At 56.4% G+C, this 8,611-nt stretch overlaps 19 non-coding genes across 19 annotated transcripts; all 19 read right to left on the bottom strand.

Annotated features, from left to right (window-relative positions):
- Nucleotides 1–9: 9 nt before the first annotated feature.
- LOC140586107 (U5 spliceosomal RNA) lies at nt 10–125 on the bottom strand. The gene has a single exon (XR_011987971.1). It is a non-coding gene; the product is annotated as a U5 spliceosomal RNA (small nuclear RNA).
- Nucleotides 126–563: 438 nt separating this feature from the next.
- Nucleotides 564–755, bottom strand: LOC140585835 (U2 spliceosomal RNA). The gene has a single exon (XR_011987772.1). It is a non-coding gene; the product is annotated as a U2 spliceosomal RNA (small nuclear RNA).
- A 195-nt stretch (nt 756–950) lies between these two features.
- On the bottom strand, nt 951–1,064 carry LOC140586209 (U5 spliceosomal RNA). The gene has a single exon (XR_011988073.1). It is a non-coding gene; the product is annotated as a U5 spliceosomal RNA (small nuclear RNA).
- A 437-nt stretch (nt 1,065–1,501) lies between these two features.
- Nucleotides 1,502–1,693, bottom strand: LOC140585834 (U2 spliceosomal RNA). The gene has a single exon (XR_011987771.1). It is a non-coding gene; the product is annotated as a U2 spliceosomal RNA (small nuclear RNA).
- A 195-nt stretch (nt 1,694–1,888) lies between these two features.
- On the bottom strand, nt 1,889–2,002 carry LOC140586208 (U5 spliceosomal RNA). The gene has a single exon (XR_011988072.1). It is a non-coding gene; the product is annotated as a U5 spliceosomal RNA (small nuclear RNA).
- Nucleotides 2,003–2,435: 433 nt separating this feature from the next.
- Nucleotides 2,436–2,627, bottom strand: LOC140585833 (U2 spliceosomal RNA). The gene has a single exon (XR_011987770.1). It is a non-coding gene; the product is annotated as a U2 spliceosomal RNA (small nuclear RNA).
- A 195-nt stretch (nt 2,628–2,822) lies between these two features.
- LOC140586207 (U5 spliceosomal RNA) lies at nt 2,823–2,936 on the bottom strand. The gene has a single exon (XR_011988071.1). It is a non-coding gene; the product is annotated as a U5 spliceosomal RNA (small nuclear RNA).
- A 430-nt stretch (nt 2,937–3,366) lies between these two features.
- On the bottom strand, nt 3,367–3,558 carry LOC140585832 (U2 spliceosomal RNA). The gene has a single exon (XR_011987769.1). It is a non-coding gene; the product is annotated as a U2 spliceosomal RNA (small nuclear RNA).
- A 195-nt stretch (nt 3,559–3,753) lies between these two features.
- Nucleotides 3,754–3,867, bottom strand: LOC140586205 (U5 spliceosomal RNA). The gene has a single exon (XR_011988069.1). It is a non-coding gene; the product is annotated as a U5 spliceosomal RNA (small nuclear RNA).
- Nucleotides 3,868–4,310: 443 nt separating this feature from the next.
- LOC140585831 (U2 spliceosomal RNA) lies at nt 4,311–4,502 on the bottom strand. Its single transcript, XR_011987768.1, has one exon. It is a non-coding gene; the product is annotated as a U2 spliceosomal RNA (small nuclear RNA).
- Nucleotides 4,503–4,697: 195 nt separating this feature from the next.
- On the bottom strand, nt 4,698–4,811 carry LOC140586204 (U5 spliceosomal RNA). Its single transcript, XR_011988068.1, has one exon. It is a non-coding gene; the product is annotated as a U5 spliceosomal RNA (small nuclear RNA).
- A 438-nt stretch (nt 4,812–5,249) lies between these two features.
- LOC140585830 (U2 spliceosomal RNA) lies at nt 5,250–5,441 on the bottom strand. Its single transcript, XR_011987767.1, has one exon. It is a non-coding gene; the product is annotated as a U2 spliceosomal RNA (small nuclear RNA).
- A 195-nt stretch (nt 5,442–5,636) lies between these two features.
- LOC140586203 (U5 spliceosomal RNA) lies at nt 5,637–5,750 on the bottom strand. The gene has a single exon (XR_011988067.1). It is a non-coding gene; the product is annotated as a U5 spliceosomal RNA (small nuclear RNA).
- A 437-nt stretch (nt 5,751–6,187) lies between these two features.
- Nucleotides 6,188–6,379, bottom strand: LOC140585829 (U2 spliceosomal RNA). Its single transcript, XR_011987766.1, has one exon. It is a non-coding gene; the product is annotated as a U2 spliceosomal RNA (small nuclear RNA).
- Nucleotides 6,380–6,574: 195 nt separating this feature from the next.
- On the bottom strand, nt 6,575–6,688 carry LOC140586202 (U5 spliceosomal RNA). The gene has a single exon (XR_011988066.1). It is a non-coding gene; the product is annotated as a U5 spliceosomal RNA (small nuclear RNA).
- A 441-nt stretch (nt 6,689–7,129) lies between these two features.
- LOC140585827 (U2 spliceosomal RNA) lies at nt 7,130–7,321 on the bottom strand. Its single transcript, XR_011987764.1, has one exon. It is a non-coding gene; the product is annotated as a U2 spliceosomal RNA (small nuclear RNA).
- A 195-nt stretch (nt 7,322–7,516) lies between these two features.
- On the bottom strand, nt 7,517–7,630 carry LOC140586201 (U5 spliceosomal RNA). Its single transcript, XR_011988065.1, has one exon. It is a non-coding gene; the product is annotated as a U5 spliceosomal RNA (small nuclear RNA).
- Nucleotides 7,631–8,067: 437 nt separating this feature from the next.
- Nucleotides 8,068–8,259, bottom strand: LOC140585826 (U2 spliceosomal RNA). Its single transcript, XR_011987763.1, has one exon. It is a non-coding gene; the product is annotated as a U2 spliceosomal RNA (small nuclear RNA).
- Nucleotides 8,260–8,454: 195 nt separating this feature from the next.
- LOC140586200 (U5 spliceosomal RNA) lies at nt 8,455–8,568 on the bottom strand. Its single transcript, XR_011988064.1, has one exon. It is a non-coding gene; the product is annotated as a U5 spliceosomal RNA (small nuclear RNA).
- Nucleotides 8,569–8,611: the final 43 nt, after the last annotated feature.

Raw genomic sequence — 8,611 nt, 5'->3', positions numbered from 1 at the left:
CAGCAGTGCAGCTCTGCTTGGGCAGAGCCTCCAAAAAATACCCATGAACTCATCGCTATCCCTCTCCACGGAAATCTTTAGTAAAAGGCGAAAGATTTATACGGGATGAAGAGAGACCCGAGTCGATATGGGGCCGCCGCCAAGCCCGTCGCCGTTAGCCGGGCCTGCGTGACGCCCCCGCTCGGAGTAGAATGCCCAGGGGCGTCGCAGCCGCCGTCCTCGGGCCCCGACTCCTCCCTGTCCTCCTGTCCTCTCAAAAGACAGCAATCATTTTAACAAACATGAGGGGAAATTCAAAAGGCAAAGATGACATCATGCCTTACCTCAGCGCAGCTGTCCACCGCACAAACAGTGTGTCACCTTCCTTTAAAAAAAAAAAAAAAAAAAAAAAAAAAAAAAAAGAAAAACGGCGGGAAACGGGGGCCACGCACAGACAGGGCCCCCCCCCTCACAGCACTCAGTCTATTAGTCACTCACTCACTCACTCAGTCAGTCAGTCAGTCAGTCAGTCAGTCAGTCAGTCAGTCAGTCAGTCAGTTCTGCCTTTCGACAACAGGGGGCAGTAGAGGTGCACCATTCCCGGAAGCACTGCAATACCGGGTCGATGCGTGGAGCGGACGGGGCAAGCCCCACTTCCGGCTCCCTGTTCCAAAAATCCGTTTAATATGTGGTCCCCTCCATGGGGGACGTATCAGATATTAAACTGATAAGAACAGATACTACACTTGATCTTAGCCAAAAGGCCGAGAAGCGATACCCACAAATTGCGCCCCGCCGGGCGCCGGCATGCGGGATGCCGACGGAGCTGGCGCGGCTCAGCCCTCACCAGCCCCTCTGGCAGGTGTCGCCCGGCGAGTCCACGCGTGATCCAGGGAGACCACAGCCGCGCCACCGGGCACCTAACGCCAGCCGCTAAGCCGGGCCCAGTCTTCCTTTGACAGCAGCAGTGCAGCTCTGCTTGGGCAGAGCCTCCAAAAATACCATGAACTCATCGCTATCCCTCTCCACGGAAATCTTTAGTAAAAGGCGAAAGATTTATACGGGATGAAGAGAGACCCGAGTCGATATGGGGCCGCCGCCAAGCCCGTCGCCGTTAGCCGGGCCTGCGTGACGCCCCCGCTCGGAGTAGAATGCCCAGGGGCGTCGCAGCCGCCGTCCTCGGGGCCCCGACTCCTCCCTGTCCTCCTGTCCTCTCAAAAGACAGCAATCATTTTAACAAACATGAGGGGAAATTCAAAAGGCAAAGATGACATCATGCCTTACCTCAGCGCAGCTGTCCACCGCACAAACAGTGTGTCACCTTCCTTTAAAAAAAAAAAAAAAAAAAAAAAAAAAAAAAGAAAAACGGCGGGAAACGGGGGCCACGCACAGACAGGGCCCCCCCCCTCACAGCACTCAGTCTATTAGTCACTCACTCACTCACTCAGTCAGTCAGTCAGTCAGTCAGTCAGTCAGTCAGTCAGTCAGTCAGTCAGTTCTGCCTTTCGACAACAGGGGGCAGTAGAGGTGCACCATTCCCGGAAGCACTGCAATACCGGGTCGATGCGTGGAGCGGACGGGGCAAGCCCCACTTCCGGCTCCCTGTTCCAAAAATCCGTTTAATATGTGGTCCCCTCCATGGGGGACGTATCAGATATTAAACTGATAAGAACAGATACTACACTTGATCTTAGCCAAAAGGCCGAGAAGCGATACCCACAAATTGCGCCCCGCCGGGCGCCGGCATGCGGGATGCCGACGGAGCTGGCGCGGCTCAGCCCTCACCAGCCCCTCTGGCAGGTGTCGCCCGGCGAGTCCACGCGTGATCCAGGGAGACCACAGCCGCGCCACCGGGCACCTAACGCCAGCCGCTAAGCCGGGCCCAGTCTTCCTTTGACAGCAGCAGTGCAGCTCTGCTTGGGCAGAGCCTCCAAAAATACCATGAACTCATCGCTATCCCTCTCCACGGAAATCTTTAGTAAAAGGCGAAAGATTTATACGGGATGAAGAGAGACCCGAGTCGATATGGGGCCGCCGCCAAGCCCGTCGCCGTTAGCCGGGCCTGCGTGACGCCCCCGCTCGGAGTAGAATGCCCAGGGGCGTCGCAGCCGCCGTCCTCGGGGCCCCGACTCCTCCCTGTCCTCCTGTCCTCTCAAAAGACAGCAATCATTTTAACAAACATGAGGGGAAATTCAAAAGGCAAAGATGACATCATGCCTTACCTCAGCGCAGCTGTCCACCGCACAAACAGTGTGTCACCTTCCTTTAAAAAAAAAAAAAAAAAAAAAAAAAAAAAAAGAAAACCGGCGGGAAACGGGGGCCACGCACAGACAGGGCCCCCCCCCTCACAGCACTCAGTCTATTAGTCACTCACTCACTCACTCAGTCAGTCAGTCAGTCAGTCAGTCAGTCAGTCAGTCAGTCAGTCAGTTCTGCCTTTCGACAACAGGGGGCAGTAGAGGTGCACCATTCCCGGAAGCACTGCAATACCGGGTCGATGCGTGGAGCGGACGGGGCAAGCCCCACTTCCGGCTCCCTGTTCCAAAAATCCGTTTAATATGTGGTCCCCTCCATGGGGGACGTATCAGATATTAAACTGATAAGAACAGATACTACACTTGATCTTAGCCAAAAGGCCGAGAAGCGATACCCACAAATTGCGCCCCGCCGGGCGCCGGCATGCGGGATGCCGACGGAGCTGGCGCGGCTCAGCCCTCACCAGCCCCTCTGGCAGGTGTCGCCCGGCGAGTCCACGCGTGATCCAGGGAGACCACAGCCGCGCCACCGGGCACCTAACGCCAGCCGCTAAGCCGGGCCCAGTCTTCCTTTGACAGCAGCAGTGCAGCTCTGCTTGGGCAGAGCCTCCAAAAATACCATGAACTCATCGCTATCCCTCTCCACGGAAATCTTTAGTAAAAGGCGAAAGATTTATACGGGATGAAGAGAGACCCGAGTCGATATGGGGCCGCCGCCAAGCCCGTCGCCGTTAGCCGGGCCTGCGTGACGCCCCCGCTCGGAGTAGAATGCCCAGGGGCGTCGCAGCCGCCGTCCTCGGGGCCCCGACTCCTCCCTGTCCTCCTGTCCTCTCAAAAGACAGCAATCATTTTAACAAACATGAGGGGAAATTCAAAAGGCAAAGATGACATCATGCCTTACCTCAGCGCAGCTGTCCACCGCACAAACAGTGTGTCACCTTCCTTTAAAAAAAAAAAAAAAAAAAAGAAAACCGGCGGGAAACGGGGGCCACGCACAGACAGGGCCCCCCCCCTCACAGCACTCAGTCTATTAGTCACTCACTCACTCAGTCAGTCAGTCAGTCAGTCAGTCAGTCAGTCAGTCAGTCAGTCAGTCAGTCAGTCAGTTCTGCCTTTCGACAACAGGGGGCAGTAGAGGTGCACCATTCCCGGAAGCACTGCAATACCGGGTCGATGCGTGGAGCGGACGGGGCAAGCCCCACTTCCGGCTCCCTGTTCCAAAAATCCGTTTAATATGTGGTCCCCTCCATGGGGGACGTATCAGATATTAAACTGATAAGAACAGATACTACACTTGATCTTAGCCAAAAGGCCGAGAAGCGATACCCACAAATTGCGCCCCGCCGGGCGCCGGCATGCGGGATGCCGACGGAGCTGGCGCGGCTCAGCCCTCACCAGCCCCTCTGGCAGGTGTCGCCCGGCGAGTCCACGCGTGATCCAGGGAGACCACAGCCGCGCCACCGGGCACCTAACGCCAGCCGCTAAGCCGGGCCCAGTCTTCCTTTGACAGCAGCAGTGCAGCTCTGCTTGGGCAGAGCCTCCAAAAATACCATGAACTCATCGCTATCCCTCTCCACGGAAATCTTTAGTAAAAGGCGAAAGATTTATACGGGATGAAGAGAGACCCGAGTCGATATGGGGCCGCCGCCAAGCCCGTCGCCGTTAGCCGGGCCTGCGTGACGCCCCCGCTCGGAGTAGAATGCCCAGGGGCGTCGCAGCCGCCGTCCTCGGGGCCCCGACTCCTCCCTGTCCTCCTGTCCTCTCAAAAGACAGCAATCATTTTAACAAACATGAGGGGAAATTCAAAAGGCAAAGATGACATCATGCCTTACCTCAGCGCAGCTGTCCACCGCACAAACAGTGTGTCACCTTCCTTTAAAAAAAAAAAAAAAAAAAAAAAAAAAAAAAAAGAAAAACGGCGGGAAACGGGGGCCACGCACAGACAGGGCCCCCCCCCTCACAGCACTCAGTCTATTAGTCACTCACTCACTCACTCAGTCAGTCAGTCAGTCAGTCAGTCAGTCAGTCAGTCAGTCAGTCAGTCAGTCAGTTCTGCCTTTCGACAACAGGGGGCAGTAGAGGTGCACCATTCCCGGAAGCACTGCAATACCGGGTCGATGCGTGGAGCGGACGGGGCAAGCCCCACTTCCGGCTCCCTGTTCCAAAAATCCGTTTAATATGTGGTCCCCTCCATGGGGGACGTATCAGATATTAAACTGATAAGAACAGATACTACACTTGATCTTAGCCAAAAGGCCGAGAAGCGATACCCACAAATTGCGCCCCGCCGGGCGCCGGCATGCGGGATGCCGACGGAGCTGGCGCGGCTCAGCCCTCACCAGCCCCTCTGGCAGGTGTCGCCCGGCGAGTCCACGCGTGATCCAGGGAGACCACAGCCGCGCCACCGGGCACCTAACGCCAGCCGCTAAGCCGGGCCCAGTCTTCCTTTGACAGCAGCAGTGCAGCTCTGCTTGGGCAGAGCCTCCAAAAATACCATGAACTCATCGCTATCCCTCTCCACGGAAATCTTTAGTAAAAGGCGAAAGATTTATACGGGATGAAGAGAGACCCGAGTCGATATGGGGCCGCCGCCAAGCCCGTCGCCGTTAGCCGGGCCTGCGTGACGCCCCCGCTCGGAGTAGAATGCCCAGGGGCGTCGCAGCCGCCGTCCTCGGGGCCCCGACTCCTCCCTGTCCTCCTGTCCTCTCAAAAGACAGCAATCATTTTAACAAACATGAGGGGAAATTCAAAAGGCAAAGATGACATCATGCCTTACCTCAGCGCAGCTGTCCACCGCACAAACAGTGTGTCACCTTCCTTTAAAAAAAAAAAAAAAAAAAAAAAAAAAAAAAAGAAAACCGGCGGGAAACGGGGGCCACGCACAGACAGGGCCCCCCCCCTCACAGCACTCAGTCTATTAGTCACTCACTCACTCACTCAGTCAGTCAGTCAGTCAGTCAGTCAGTCAGTCAGTCAGTCAGTCAGTCAGTTCTGCCTTTCGACAACAGGGGGCAGTAGAGGTGCACCATTCCCGGAAGCACTGCAATACCGGGTCGATGCGTGGAGCGGACGGGGCAAGCCCCACTTCCGGCTCCCTGTTCCAAAAATCCGTTTAATATGTGGTCCCCTCCATGGGGGACGTATCAGATATTAAACTGATAAGAACAGATACTACACTTGATCTTAGCCAAAAGGCCGAGAAGCGATACCCACAAATTGCGCCCCGCCGGGCGCCGGCATGCGGGATGCCGACGGAGCTGGCGCGGCTCAGCCCTCACCAGCCCCTCTGGCAGGTGTCGCCCGGCGAGTCCACGCGTGATCCAGGGAGACCACAGCCGCGCCACCGGGCACCTAACGCCAGCCGCTAAGCCGGGCCCAGTCTTCCTTTGACAGCAGCAGTGCAGCTCTGCTTGGGCAGAGCCTCCAAAAATACCATGAACTCATCGCTATCCCTCTCCACGGAAATCTTTAGTAAAAGGCGAAAGATTTATACGGGATGAAGAGAGACCCGAGTCGATATGGGGCCGCCGCCAAGCCCGTCGCCGTTAGCCGGGCCTGCGTGACGCCCCCGCTCGGAGTAGAATGCCCAGGGGCGTCGCAGCCGCCGTCCTCGGGGCCCCGACTCCTCCCTGTCCTCCTGTCCTCTCAAAAGACAGCAATCATTTTAACAAACATGAGGGGAAATTCAAAAGGCAAAGATGACATCATGCCTTACCTCAGCGCAGCTGTCCACCGCACAAACAGTGTGTCACCTTCCTTTAAAAAAAAAAAAAAAAAAAAAAAAAAAAAAAAAAAAAAAAACGGCGGGAAACGGGGGCCACGCACAGACAGGGCCCCCCCCCTCACAGCACTCAGTCTATTAGTCACTCACTCACTCACTCAGTCAGTCAGTCAGTCAGTCAGTCAGTCAGTCAGTCAGTCAGTCAGTTCTGCCTTTCGACAACAGGGGGCAGTAGAGGTGCACCATTCCCGGAAGCACTGCAATACCGGGTCGATGCGTGGAGCGGACGGGGCAAGCCCCACTTCCGGCTCCCTGTTCCAAAAATCCGTTTAATATGTGGTCCCCTCCATGGGGGACGTATCAGATATTAAACTGATAAGAACAGATACTACACTTGATCTTAGCCAAAAGGCCGAGAAGCGATACCCACAAATTGCGCCCCGCCGGGCGCCGGCATGCGGGATGCCGACGGAGCTGGCGCGGCTCAGCCCTCACCAGCCCCTCTGGCAGGTGTCGCCCGGCGAGTCCACGCGTGATCCAGGGAGACCACAGCCGCGCCACCGGGCACCTAACGCCAGCCGCTAAGCCGGGCCCAGTCTTCCTTTGACAGCAGCAGTGCAGCTCTGCTTGGGCAGAGCCTCCAAAAATACCATGAACTCATCGCTATCCCTCTCCACGGAAATCTTTAGTAAAAGGCGAAAGATTTATACGGGATGAAGAGAGACCCGAGTCGATATGGGGCCGCCGCCAAGCCCGTCGCCGTTAGCCGGGCCTGCGTGACGCCCCCGCTCGGAGTAGAATGCCCAGGGGCGTCGCAGCCGCCGTCCTCGGGGCCCCGACTCCTCCCTGTCCTCCTGTCCTCTCAAAAGACAGCAATCATTTTAACAAACATGAGGGGAAATTCAAAAGGCAAAGATGACATCATGCCTTACCTCAGCGCAGCTGTCCACCGCACAAACAGTGTGTCACCTTCCTTTAAAAAAAAAAAAAAAAAAAAAAAAAAAAAAAGAAAACCGGCGGGAAACGGGGGCCACGCACAGACAGGGCCCCCCCCCTCACAGCACTCAGTCTATTAGTCACTCACTCACTCACTCAGTCAGTCAGTCAGTCAGTCAGTCAGTCAGTCAGTCAGTCAGTCAGTCAGTCAGTTCTGCCTTTCGACAACAGGGGGCAGTAGAGGTGCACCATTCCCGGAAGCACTGCAATACCGGGTCGATGCGTGGAGCGGACGGGGCAAGCCCCACTTCCGGCTCCCTGTTCCAAAAATCCGTTTAATATGTGGTCCCCTCCATGGGGGACGTATCAGATATTAAACTGATAAGAACAGATACTACACTTGATCTTAGCCAAAAGGCCGAGAAGCGATACCCACAAATTGCGCCCCGCCGGGCGCCGGCATGCGGGATGCCGACGGAGCTGGCGCGGCTCAGCCCTCACCAGCCCCTCTGGCAGGTGTCGCCCGGCGAGTCCACGCGTGATCCAGGGAGACCACAGCCGCGCCACCGGGCACCTAACGCCAGCCGCTAAGCCGGGCCCAGTCTTCCTTTGACAGCAGCAGTGCAGCTCTGCTTGGGCAGAGCCTCCAAAAATACCATGAACTCATCGCTATCCCTCTCCACGGAAATCTTTAGTAAAAGGCGAAAGATTTATACGGGATGAAGAGAGACCCGAGTCGATATGGGGCCGCCGCCAAGCCCGTCGCCGTTAGCCGGGCCTGCGTGACGCCCCCGCTCGGAGTAGAATGCCCAGGGGCGTCGCAGCCGCCGTCCTCGGGGCCCCGACTCCTCCCTGTCCTCCTGTCCTCTCAAAAGACAGCAATCATTTTAACAAACATGAGGGGAAATTCAAAAGGCAAAGATGACATCATGCCTTACCTCAGCGCAGCTGTCCACCGCACAAACAGTGTGTCACCTTCCTTTAAAAAAAAAAAAAAAAAAAAAAAAAAAAAAAGAAAACCGGCGGGAAACGGGGGCCACGCACAGACAGGGCCCCCCCCCTCACAGCACTCAGTCTATTAGTCACTCACTCACTCACTCAGTCAGTCAGTCAGTCAGTCAGTCAGTCAGTCAGTCAGTCAGTCAGTCAGTTCTGCCTTTCGACAACAGGGGGCAGTAGAGGTGCACCATTCCCGGAAGCACTGCAATACCGGGTCGATGCGTGGAGCGGACGGGGCAAGCCCCACTTCCGGCTCCCTGTTCCAAAAATCCGTTTAATATGTGGTCCCCTCCATGGGGGACGTATCAGATATTAAACTGATAAGAACAGATACTACACTTGATCTTAGCCAAAAGGCCGAGAAGCGATACCCACAAATTGCGCCCCGCCGGGCGCCGGCATGCGGGATGCCGACGGAGCTGGCGCGGCTCAGCCCTCACCAGCCCCTCTGGCAGGTGTCGCCCGGCGAGTCCACGCGTGATCCAGGGAGACCACAGCCGCGCCACCGGGCACCTAACGCCAGCCGCTAAGCCGGGCCCAGTCTTCCTTTGACAGCAGCAGTGCAGCTCTGCTTGGGCAGAGCCTCCAAAAATACCATGAACTCATCGCTATCCCTCTCCACGGAAATCTTTAGTAAAAGGCGAAAGATTTATACGGGATGAAGAGAGACCCGAGTCGATATGGGGCCGCCGCCAAGCCCGTCGCCGTTAGCCGGGCCTGC

Source organism: Paramormyrops kingsleyae, unplaced genomic scaffold (assembly GCF_048594095.1).
Source record: "Paramormyrops kingsleyae isolate MSU_618 unplaced genomic scaffold, PKINGS_0.4 ups35, whole genome shotgun sequence".
Taxonomy (NCBI): Eukaryota; Metazoa; Chordata; class Actinopteri; order Osteoglossiformes; family Mormyridae; genus Paramormyrops; species Paramormyrops kingsleyae.
This window is presented reverse-complemented; position numbering and strand designations above follow the sequence as displayed.